This window comes from Coregonus clupeaformis, chromosome 5 (assembly GCF_020615455.1).
Source record: "Coregonus clupeaformis isolate EN_2021a chromosome 5, ASM2061545v1, whole genome shotgun sequence".
NCBI classification, from domain to species: domain Eukaryota; kingdom Metazoa; phylum Chordata; class Actinopteri; order Salmoniformes; family Salmonidae; genus Coregonus; species Coregonus clupeaformis.
In genome coordinates, this window is record NC_059196.1 from 25,595,569 (window position 1) to 25,608,140 (window position 12,572).

Below are 12,572 nucleotides of genomic sequence, written 5' to 3' on the forward strand. Positions count from 1 at the left end.
GATTGTAACCTCACACAGAAAGGTGAAGACGTTTCAGAGAACATGAAAGGGGTTTTTCAAACACTATATGTAACCCTCACTCATATAATAAAATACCAAAATGTGATTGACAGTTGCTACAAGGAGAGAAAAGGAAAACAAAAGAAAGTGATTTTGTTCCACTATGGAGACAGACTCAGATTCCATCCCAAATGGCGCCCTATTCCCTATGTCATGCATTGCACTATAAAGGTAATAGGGAGCCATTAGGGACACAGTTCCATATCAGATAATAACCACAGTCAGATCTGATTCTTCATTCTGATTCATCCAGTGAGGAGTGATACATGTCTACAGTAATTCTCACCTAAGAACCCTGTCATACAGACCTTAATGTCAGCATGATGTCAGTATAGATTTCTGTGTGAGAGGGGTTCTAGTCATGCTTTGGAGGGAGGGGAGCCCCAAATTATCTTTGAGACCCCGTCATACCTTCTATGTATGGTATCTCACCCACTCTCTCTCTCTCTCTTTCTCCACTAAGTGGCTTAACGGGCTCCTGCAGGGCTGGGCTCAGTCCACCGTCTGGATCGCAGCCTCTCACAGACTCTAATGACACCATCACACACGCTCAGTAACTAACACGTCTAGTTACCTCTCATCTACAGTAAGTTAAAGCTACACCATGGGGGCACCACAATCACACCCTAGCTGGCCAGGAGATGGGCATTGGTAATGGCTTTATCATTTTGTCCAAGCCAGAATGGCCCATTACACCCCCTAGGATAGTAAGCTAGTCTGTTGCAGGGCCTTACCTCCAATCCATCTCCTTAATGCAAAGTGCAAAGCAGAGATGCATCGAGTCCCATTTTTAGAGTCTTTGGTAACTCGACCTGGGATTGAACTCCCAACCTCCTATCACAGGACGGATACTTCAACCACAGGGCCACTGAGTCGGTGTGTGAATAACCTATAAGATGTTACCAACCTCCTGTAAATACATACAGTAAAATCCCTATTCTATATGCCACAATATTTAGAAGTGTTGTGAATATTAGTCTGGTAGGATTCTCATTCCTTTCTAATGTCCCGTCATCATCAGACCGTTCTCTGCAGGACGTTGTTTAATCTGCTACCTCACACTGCAGGCTTAGATTCACACAAAACATCAATCTCGGTTTAATCTGCCTGCAGGGATTTACTCTACAACACGTACAGGGATGGGATTTAAGGATTTGGGGGACTGGCCAGCTAGGCTAGTAGAAAGTGATTTTTACTAGCCCGGGTAACATGCGTGTCCAAAATCTGTGATATGCGATATTTGAAAAGAGAAAATCTCCCTGGCCTGGCAGGCTAGTTTTGTAAATGTTCTACTAGCCCAGTCCTAACATACGAACAGCACCACTGCCCTGTAAGGGGAGGGGCCACAGGGGTAGGAAGATCTACCCTGATTGCAAAACTGTCCATGTGTGGTATTACATACAGTGGGGGAAAAAAGTATTTAGTCAGCCACCAATTGTGCAAGTTCTCCCACTTAAAAAGATGAGAGAGGCCTGTAATTTTCATCATAGGTACACGTCAACTATGACAGACAAAATGAGAGATTTTTAATGAATTTATTTGCAAATTATGGTGGAAAATAAGTATTTGGTCAATAACAAAAGTTTCTCAATACTTTGTTATATACCCTTTGTTGGCAATGACACAGGTCAAACGTTTTCTGTAAGTCTTCACAAGGTTTTCACACACTGTTGCTGGTATTTTGGCCCATTCCTCCATGCAGATCTCCTCTAGAGCAGTGATGTTTTGGGGCTGTCGCTGGGCAACACGGACTTTCAACTCCCTCCAAAGATTTTCTAGAAAATCCTACAATGTGATTTTCTGGAAAAAAAATTCTCAATTTGTCTGTCATAGTTGACGTGTACCTATGATGAAAATTACAGGCCTCTCTCATCTTTTTAAGTGGGAGAACTTGCACAATTGGTGGCTGACTAAATACTTTTTTCCCCCACTGTATATATATATATATATATATATTTTTTTTTTATCTTTCTCATCATCCGAGTGACTCAGACATCATCCGAGTGACTGAGAGAGTCTCTTAATGTAAGTATGTCAGGATGAAGAAGTGGATATAGGCCTACTGCTGTTTGCATGACTAATGCATAGCAAATGATGTTAGCCGTTGTAGACAGACATTTTCACAGAGCAGAAGACTCCACTTAGAATCGCATAAATAGTTGAGCCTGAATCTCTCTCTCTCTCTCTCTCTCTCTCTCTCTCTCTCTCATTAATGCTAGGCATAGCGTTGCATAAGTGAAACCCCACAGAGCAGAAAGGGCCTCTAGAGGAGTCAGTCAGTGGCTCTGATGATTACTCACCATAACATACAACTCCTGGGGTGGGGCTCAAATAACACCACATTCCCTATCTAATGCACTACATTTGACCAAAGCCCCAATGCACTACATAGCCTTACAGTAAATATACTGTATAGTTTCTATACTGTCTGTACATCATAGGTCTGGCAGAGCAGTCAGCTGGGAGGTGGGCAGCAGAAGACAGTCTGAGTGACCTAATGTGGGATGTGTTATGCCTTACTGTGCTGTACTGTACTGTAGGCCTACAGTGCTGTCTAAGTGTGTTTAAATATAGACGCTAGTTTCTGTTTCCAGCTACATCTGTTGCTGTGGGCATGTCATCATCCAGTAATCATCTGTGAAAGACAGCAAGGCTGTCTGTTTCTCCTATTTGTCACTGGGAGTGATATGTCTGTGTCATCAAAGGGAAGTATGACAGCAGAGAGACTACACTTGAGTAACAGTAGGTAGGCTACATTTGCTAAAGAGTAGAGTGCAGGGCTCCAGATAGCTAACAATGTACGAGTTATGGTAGAAATGAGGACACCCCCCTCATTTGTCAAACAAACAAGAATGCATAAATTGGCAAGACAAGGATATTTCACCTTAACCATCATCTTTTAAAGTAACTGTGTATGTCTCCTGAAAAGGGATATACTGTATACTGTAAAAAGCCAAAACAACTGGCCATCCATTTTAACTCTCCGCTCCCCACCCAGTGCCTTTGGATCGTACCATGACCCAGGTCAAGGTAGTGGAATGGGGATACATAGGGAGCACATCAAGCATTGAGAATATCCAACATATGTTCATCAGTCACATCAGTAGACAGAATTGATGTATTGTACAAGCTATAGGACAAAGACAAAGGAGATGATTGTGGACTACAGGAAAAAGAAGAGGACTGAGCACGCCCCCATTCTCATCGACGAGGCTGTAGTGGAGCAGGTTGAGAGCTTAAAGTTCCTTGGTGTTCACATCACCAACAAACTAACATGGTCCAAACACACCAAGACAGTCGTGAAGAGGGCACGACAAAGCCTATTCCCCATATGGAGACTGAAAAGATTAGGCATGGGTCCTCAGATCCTCAAAAGGTTCTACAGCTGCACCATCGAGAGCATCCTGACTGATTGCATCACTGCCTGGTATGGCAACTGTTTGGCCTCCGACCGCAAGGCACTACAGAGGGTAGTGCGTACGGCCAGTACATCACTGGGGCCAAGCTTCCTGCCATCCAGGACCTCTATACCAGGCGGTGTCAGAGGAAGGCCCTAAAAAATTTCAGTCATAGTCATAGATTGTTCTCTCTGCTACCGCACGGCAAGCAGTACCGGAGCGCCAAGTCTAGGTCCAAGAGGCTTCTAAACAGCTTCTACCCCCCAAGCCATAAGCCTGAACATCTAATCAAATGGCTACCCAGACTATTTGCCGCTGCTGCTACTCTCTGTTTATTATCTATGCATAGTCACTTTAATAACTCTACCTACATGTACATATTACCTAGACTAACCGGTGCCCCTGCACATTGACTCGGTACCGGTACCCCCTGTATATAGCCTCGCTATTGTTATTTTTACTGCTGCTCTTTAATTATTTGTTACTTTTATTTCGTATTATATTTTTTTGTGTGTGATTTTTGGGGGTATTCTTTCTTAAAACTGCATTGTTGGTTAAGGGCTTGTAAGTAAGCATTTCACTGTAAGGTCTACACCTGTTGTTTTCGGCGTATGTGACAAATAAAATGTGATTTGATTTGACATAGGGGACATATTATACGCAAGACTGTAGTCTACAATACTTGGGTCATGCATGGGTGAACAGTAATTCCAGCGTTATTTAAATCGCCTCTAGTTTACGGAGCTCGAGGACTGTTCTGTAGTCCTTTGTAGAGGCTGAAAATATGTGAAGTCAACGCAGCTGACCCCAAGTTTAAAGTACATGGATGCTCAGAGAAGAAACAAACCTTGTTAAAGAGTAATTGGAAGGTACAGCTGATAGTCAAGAGTAACTCAAGCATGCTGGCCATCCATATTTCACCTTAGAGAAAAGGCCTTGGCTCTCAGTCTACCCATCGATCATCATTCATACAGCATCGATCATCATTCATACAGCAGACATACTGTTGCACACCGGCATAGCACCAAGGCTGAGTCCCCAATGGCACCCTATTCCCTATGTAATGCACTACTTTGACCAGAGAGCCCAAGAGCCCTGGTCAAAAGTAGTGCACTATATTAGGAATAGGGTACCATTGGGGATAGGTTGCCATTTAGAACTCATATCAGTGTCCTTACTCTTTACATGTCAGGGTGCTGCATGAGGACGTCTGTCTGTCTCCATCCATTACCTCCTGACGGACCTTTCATTGACGTGTCATTTACTGTAAGCGCAACGGACACAGACCTGGAATAAGAGATTTACCAAAACCATCTGGGACTTTTAATTTTGCACTTCAAAAATGTGTATGACTACAGTATTTGACTGAAATACTTTTTAGGGATAAATAGAAGTGAGTCTGTTTTCCACTAAATGTATATCTCAACACTCCAAAAGAGGAATTTAGTCTTAAAGCTAAGAGAGACCAGGATACACCAGCCATTCCTGTTTAGTGAGATAGCTTGAGATAATTTGATAAAAGAGAGACAATCATGTCAATAATGGATCAGAAAAGAGTAAAGCTCTGTTATGCTCTGTCTTGTTTTATCTTCTTATTGTGTGAGATGAGTACAATTCTAATAGGTGGTTTCTGGAGGCATGTGGATAAGAAAAATAGACACTGATTGCATCCCAAATGGCACCCTATCTATTCCCTATGTAGTGCACTACTTTTCACCTGGTCAAAATAAGTAAACTATATAGGGAATAGGGTACCATTTAGGACACAGTCAGAGCTTAACACTACAGGACTGTTGATGACTAATGTCACAGAGGGAAAGACAGAGGACATGGACACATCAAGAGAAGCCTGTCTATCAGTCCGCAGCACAATAGCAGCTCATTAGGATACACACACCCATGTATGTGGCATGTTACAGAAGCTACCGCCTGCACACTCACACGCACAAACACACACACCGCATGCATCCATGAACACACACACACTCAGCCACGAGCCATCGCCCAGACTCCTGTCAAGCCAGGCTGCAATCTGCTGCTAACTACTGTCACTCACATATGCCCTGTTTGCATCCCAAATGGCACCCTATTCCCTATATAGTGCACTACTTTTGACCAGGGTCCATAGGAGGCCCACTTTGTCTCAAATGATACACTATATTGTATAGCTCTGGCCACAGGTAGTTCAATACATAGTGAATAGGGTGCCATTTGAAATAGCCCATACTGTAGTCATGATTTGAGTTTATTGATTCAGGAGAGATAGATGAGGCTAGGCTGGACGCAATCAGCCTCAACACATTCAAATGGAAATGAGAGCTTATCTCTCCTCTCCATACACAAAGAAACATACTGGTATACAATACTGTATACAGCACAGGCACATAACAGTCATAGACAGATATATAGTGAACCTGGGCCCCATGTAGCTCAGTTGGTAGAGCATGGTGCTTGCAATGCCAGGGTTGTGGGTTCGATTCGCTCTGGATAAGAGCGTCTGCTAAATGACTAAAATTTTAAAATGTTTTTTTAATGGTGCTCAGTGTCTCCGTGTTCTGAATTCAGAAGCCTAATAAAGCCCATGGGTGTGTCGCAAATGGCATCCTATTCCATAGTGCACTACTATTGACCAGGGCTCAAAGGGGATATGATGCCTTTTGGGATGCGGACATAGTCCATGATCTCAGAGCCAGGGGTCAGGAGGAGCACAAAGCACCTCACTATAACCAGCCAGCTATAACGCTATAGGAGATTAAAATCCCTACCTCGGAAACAGCATATTAAATGCTGCTTTTCACCTAGACTCACCCAATCAGACCAATGCTAGTTTCCCTAGGCAGACGGGTTGCCTCCCACATTAACAATGTTCTGACATACATAATACTGTTGCCCTAGGTCTGGGATTTCTAAGACTACACCAATGCTGAATGCATGGTCAATATAGGCGCAAAATTGCTCCAAGGTTGTTAGATGACAAGGTTAAATGCTGTTTTTCTCTTAGACTCACCCAATCAGACCAATGCTGAACCACTGTAGATACTGACTCTGAGAACTTCCATTAATACTGTTATGCATTACAGGACTATTCTATTGTGGATGATCACAACCCTACTTCTGAAAACTATTATTAGATCTCATTAATAGGAACGTTATGCCTGTCCCTTCCTGTTTGGAGATTAGAGAATGAGGACTGTGATGTGATGTGTTGATACTAATAGTGGTAAGGGTCAAATACAGTTAAGAAGAATGAGTCTCCTGCTGGCTGCCCTCTGAGTCTTAAACACTGTCACTATCTAATCTAATAACGTTCCAACAAATCACATCAAGTCAAACCAAATGTTTGTGTATTTTAAACCAATCAATTCACTTCACAGTAAAATGAACACAGCTGTTCCTGTGGCTTACAGACTGATAGGAGACAAGGTAAACAATGCTATTCTTCCCAGTTCCCACCGTTTGTAGTGGTAAAATTACATCAGTGACAGCTGAGACATCTCTGATGACAACTGGTTGCTGGTGACCCCAAGGAACCACATAGATGTTTACTGAATAATCAGCACTGTCTTTCATGAACTCAACTCTTCTGCAGGTGGTCAGTTGCTCTGAATTTACAAACAGAGCTAGATCTTGAAATACAGTATAGTATGCGCTCTCTCTCTCTCAATTCAATTAAATTAAATTTGCTTTATTGGCATGACGTAACAATGTACAGTGCATTCGGAAAGTATTCAGACCCCATTACCTTTTCCACATTTTGTTACGTTACAGCCTTGTTCTAAAATTGATTAAATTGATTTCCCCCCCCTCATCAATCTACACCCAATACCCCAGAATGACAAAGCAAAAATAGGTTTTTGAAATATCACATTTACATAAGTATTCAGGCCCTTTACTCAGTACTTTGTTGAAGCACTGTTGGCAGCAATTACAGCCTCGAATCTTCTTGGGTATGATGCTACAAGCTTTGCACACCTATATTTGGGGAGTTTCTCCCATTCTTCTCTGCAGATCCTCTCAAGCTTTGTCAGGTTGGATGGGGAGCGTCGCTGCACAGCTATTTTCAGGTCTCTCCAGAGATGTTCGATCGGGTTCAAGTTCGGACTCTGGCTGGGCCACTCAAGGACATTCAGAGACTTGTCCCGAAGCCACTCCTGCGTTGTCTTGGCTGTGTGCTTAGGGTCGTTGTCCTGTTGGAAGGTGAACCTTCGCCCCAGTCTGAGGTCCTGAGTGCTGTGGAGCTGCTGAAAAACATCCCCACAGCATGATGCTACCACCACCATGCTTCACCGTAGGGATGGTGCCAGGTTTCCTCCAGACGTGACGCTTGGCATTTAGGCCAAAGAGTTCAATCTTGGTTTAATCAGACCAGAGAATCTTGTTTCTCATGATCTGAGAGTCCTTTAGGTGCCTTTTGGCAAACTCCAAGCGGGCTGTCATGTGCCTTTTACTGAGGAGTGGCTTCCGTCTAGCCACTCTACCATAAAGGCCTGATTGGTGGAGTGCTGCAGAGATGGTTGTCCTTCTGGAAGGTTCTCTCATCTTCACAGAGGAACTCTAAAGCTCTGTCAGAGTGACCATCGGGTTCTTGGTCACCTCCCTGACCAAGGCCCTTCTCCCCCGATTGCTCCATTTGGCCAGGCGGCCAGCTCTAGGAAGAGTCTTGGTGGTTCAAAACTTCTTCCATTTAAGAATGATGGAGGCCACTGTGTTCTTGGGGACCTTCAATGCTGCAGAAATGTTTTGGTACCCTTCCCCAGATCTGTGCCTCGACACAATCCTGTCTCTGAGCTCTACGGACAATTCCTTGGACCTCATGGCTTGGTTTTTGCTCTGACATGCACTGTCAACTGTGGGACCTTATACAGACAGGTGTGTGCCTTTCCAAATCATGTACAATCAATTGAATTTACCACAGGTGGACTCCAATCAAGTTGTAGAAACATCTCAAGGATGATCAATGGAACCAGGATGCACCTGAGATCAATTTCGAGTCTCATATTAAAGGGTCTGAATACTTATGTAAATAAGGTATTTCTGTTTTTAATTTTTTATACATTTGCTAAAATAAAAAATAAAACTGTTTTCGCTTTGTCATTATGGGGTATTGTGTGTAGATTGATGAGGGGGAAAAAAACAATTTAATCCATTTTAGAATAAGGCTGTAATGTAACAAACTGTGGAAAAAGTAAAGAGGTCTGAATACTTTCTGAATGCACTGTACATATTGCCAAAGCGTACTCTCTTGAACTAGGATTCCAAACAAGATTCCAGACTCTTTTTCTCTATTCTACAATCCCACAGCATTCACAGTCACAATGAACTATTGTCTATTAATTCCCCTAAAGCAGCATGGAATTACAGCAAAGACTCATACTATGACATTATTAATACAGCACAGCACAATTCTGTATTAGCACACAGTATTACATTATAACACTACAGTAATAGTGTAATAGTAATAGTGTAGTAGTAGTGACAGGATCCTGTAACCAGTCAGACCATGCCTAGCTTCAGACCATGCTCTGGTAGACTGTGGCCTGTGTCATGGTTGCTGATGTCCGTCTGATCAGGTCTGCCTGCTCTGAGCAAGACCAGGGTTGTGTTCAGCTGCCCTAATAGTGCACACTGTAATATACTAACAGATCTGGGAACAGCTGTTAGCTGTAGTCAGCTCCCACCTTTAATAAGACCTGACTGCAACCCTCAGTCAGACATGCAACCCTTAGTCAGTAGGAACAGCATCAAACACAGTCTACCCAGTAGTCAAAGCAGTCTTCTACAACCCAACATAACCCAGCACTGCAACAGACTAAAGCACATCTCACTAAGAAAGTCAATCAACATTGTGGGACACTACTGGACATCTATAATGTTTGATGCAGGATAGGGGAGGTAGCTAGACAGCCCACCCAGTGGCAATACAATGCCAAATGAAGAGCCGTAGAATGACTTGAACATAGATCTAACCTGCTGATTCACATGTTCCTGTCTGACAGTATGAGCTTACTGTACCATTACCTAACACTGAAACAACATAACATCATCACCTTACATAACACTGAAACATAACATCATTACCTAACATAACACTGAAACATAACATTATTACCTAACATAACACTGAAACATAGCCTAACATCATTACCTTACATAACACTGAAATATAACATTATTACATTACATAACACTGAAACATAACATAACATCATTACCTAACATAAAACTGAAACATAACATCATTACATTATATTACATTACATAACACTGAAACATAACATAATATCATTTGCTAACATACACTCTTAGAAAAAAGGGTTCCAAAAGGGTTCTTCAACTGTCTCCATAGGTAAGTCGCTCTGGATAAGAGCGTCTGCTAAATGACTAAAATGTAAATGTAAATGAGAACCCTTTTTGGATCCAGGTAGAAAGAACCCTTTTTGTTTTCAGGTAGAACCCTTTAGGGTTCCATGTAGAACCCTCTGAAAGGGTTCTTCATGGAACCCAAATGGTTTCTACCTGGAACCAAAAGGGTTCTATCTGGAACCAAAAAGGGTTCTTCAAAGTGTTCTCCTACGGGGACAGCTGAAGAACCATTTTATCACCTTTTTTTCCTAACAGCGTAACATTGAAGCATAACATAAACATAGATAGACATATATGATACATTCTCCAAAATACAGTAACCTCCTCCAGCCACGAGCCCTGCCCATAGACTGCAGTATAGATGCCCACCTGCCACTGAGCAGAGCAAGCAGCCTGGAGCCAAAATGGAGAGGTGTGTGTGTGCGTGCATGTGCCATTTCCCACTCACATACAATGCCATTCCCCCCTCTTATGAATAGAAAAGCTACAGCAGCAGCTCTGAGCCGTAGAAGCAGAGTGCTCAATAATCACTGCTGTTCCTGTTCTGAGATTCACTGAACGGAGGCAGATGCCAGACGAGATACTGTAATCAATTATTCAAACGCTTCCTTGCATCCATATGTAGCGAGAAATCCTGGACATGGCACTGCACTACGGCTGGCTGGGGAGAAAGCACAGAGAATACAGACAGACAGCGAGAGAGAGAGACTGAATGGGAGGATTGTACTCACATGAATTTCCAGGCAGCCTTAGAGAGAAGTGTCAGCATCCAAGTCCACACAGAGAACTGTCCATTGTCAAAGTCCTAATGTCTTATAACATAATCCACAGCGAGAACCGTGAGACAGGAATAAAAGCGCAGGGTCTGCTGTGTTTGGGAAGAGAAGGAGAGAGAGACCGGGATGGGAAGGAGAAGCGAAAGGAAGGGAGGGAGAGGCGGGACCCATACAAAGACTGTTGGAGGATTGGCTAGAGAGCAGTAGGAGGAGTTTGGCTGTCCAATGGGATATAATGTATGTAAATTAGATGTAAATGTGTAGAGCATCCTCAGAATGTGATGGAGGGATACAGACTGTCTGCTGCAGTAGGGTGTGACCTGTTTTAACCCCGCCCCCTGCCCATAAAAGGACAAAGGATGCTTTTCACTGCTTCCTCTGGTTCCCCTACTGTCTGAATCAGGCTGCTATTTAAGACATAAGGAACACATAGAGAAGCTGCAGAGAAGACAATGGCCATGCCCTAATGACTGTATTTACCATAAATATAGCTTCAGGGGTAGCCTAATGGCCTAGACTTCTATACAGATCATTTAGATGCCTACCCATTGAGGGGTGAGCTTGAACTAGGATTCCGAACAAGATTCCAAATAATGGATCTAGGGGATGATAAACCCACAGTATAAATGGCTTATCTTTATGCTCAGTCAGTACAGGATGAGAAGATGAGAAGAGAAGTGGAGGGAGCAATGGAGGGAGGGAGGAGGAGATGGAGGGTTGTGAAAACAGTAGAGCAGACCAGCTGGGACTTCTGTATCCTGAAGGGTGAAAGACAAGAGGACAGGGTGGTGCTAAGGGGTTGGGGGGTATGGATGGCGGGTACTTGTGGGGTGCAGTGGAGCATGCAAGGCGATGCTTTCAGAAGAGGTGTCTAAAAATACCTCAATCCACACCCAATAAGACCAGAGGTGGCGTCCCAAATGGCACCCTGTAAGTACTGTAGCTCACTATATAGTGATGCCCTATTGAGGGAAAGAGTGCCGTTTGGGACTCAGTCCAGGAGCATCTCTAGTGTTTCAACAACAAAGGCTTTGTGATCCTCATGATTCTTGTGTTCTCCACAGCCATAAAGTACTTCATTAAGGGGTTTAGAAAACTGGTGCATCTAGGTGGAGGAGATAGAAAGAGAGAGAGGGAGTCAAAGGCGAGAGAGAGGAGGGAGATACATGGTGGCAATAGGAGGTGTTGTGTTTATGCTGACACAGGTGGGGAGGGGGTGAAGAGGGGGAGGGGCGGCATAGACGGCCCTCTCAGGGTTGCATTGTAAGAGATGGGGTTGCTATGGAGACTGCATCCAGCCCAGATGGCAGCCAGACAGACATGCAGACTCAATAGCCGCAGATAGCAGAAACCAGACTGTACAGTAGATAACAGAGACAGACTAGCTGCTCCTTCTCTACACATACATAACGTCTGTGTCCCAAATGGCACCCTATTTCCTATATAGTGTACTACCTCTGTTCCAAAGTAGTACACTATATAGGAAATAGGATCCCATTTGGGATGCAAGCATATAATGTTCAAGCAATAACTGTCCTCAGTGATAATTTTACATAATGGAAGCTCTTATCCACACATATGTCTGTCTGTCTGTTTGTATGCTTATCAAGCGCAGGATTTAGAGCAGGAGGACAGCATTCAATATATAATATATTTCTGGAAAGCTCATGATTTAATTAAGGGTTTTTTAGTATCGTTTGTTGTTTTTTCATGAGGATCATCACAAATGTTTATCAAAATAATACATCACGACTCAAGTCACAAACAGTGCCACACTCTGATGTCCGTTGCCTGGAGAGCCCAGAAGTTCAATAGGTTTAACCCATATTCACTCCGCTCTCCCAGAGATCTCTGCAACACAACAAGTTAATCCCTCACCCACCCCCTGGGATCAGGCCTGCCTGCCTGGCCTAGCTGGGGGTAGGCTGGGGGAGGCAGGGGGCCCCTACGCCTGGTAGAATGGCAGACTGGGGTG

At 43.5% G+C, this 12,572-nt stretch overlaps 1 protein-coding gene across 1 annotated transcript in view; it reads right to left on the reverse strand.

Annotated features, from left to right (window-relative positions):
* LOC121567887 (tripartite motif-containing protein 3-like) overlaps nt 1-10,722 on the reverse strand; it is a 43,908-nt gene extending 33,186 nt beyond the window's left edge. Inside the window, exon 1 of the mRNA XM_045213772.1 lies at nt 10,553-10,722. The gene's annotated coding sequence lies outside the window, so the exon portion shown is untranslated. The remainder of the gene's footprint in view (nt 1-10,552) is intronic.
* Nucleotides 10,723-12,572: the final 1,850 nt, after the last annotated feature.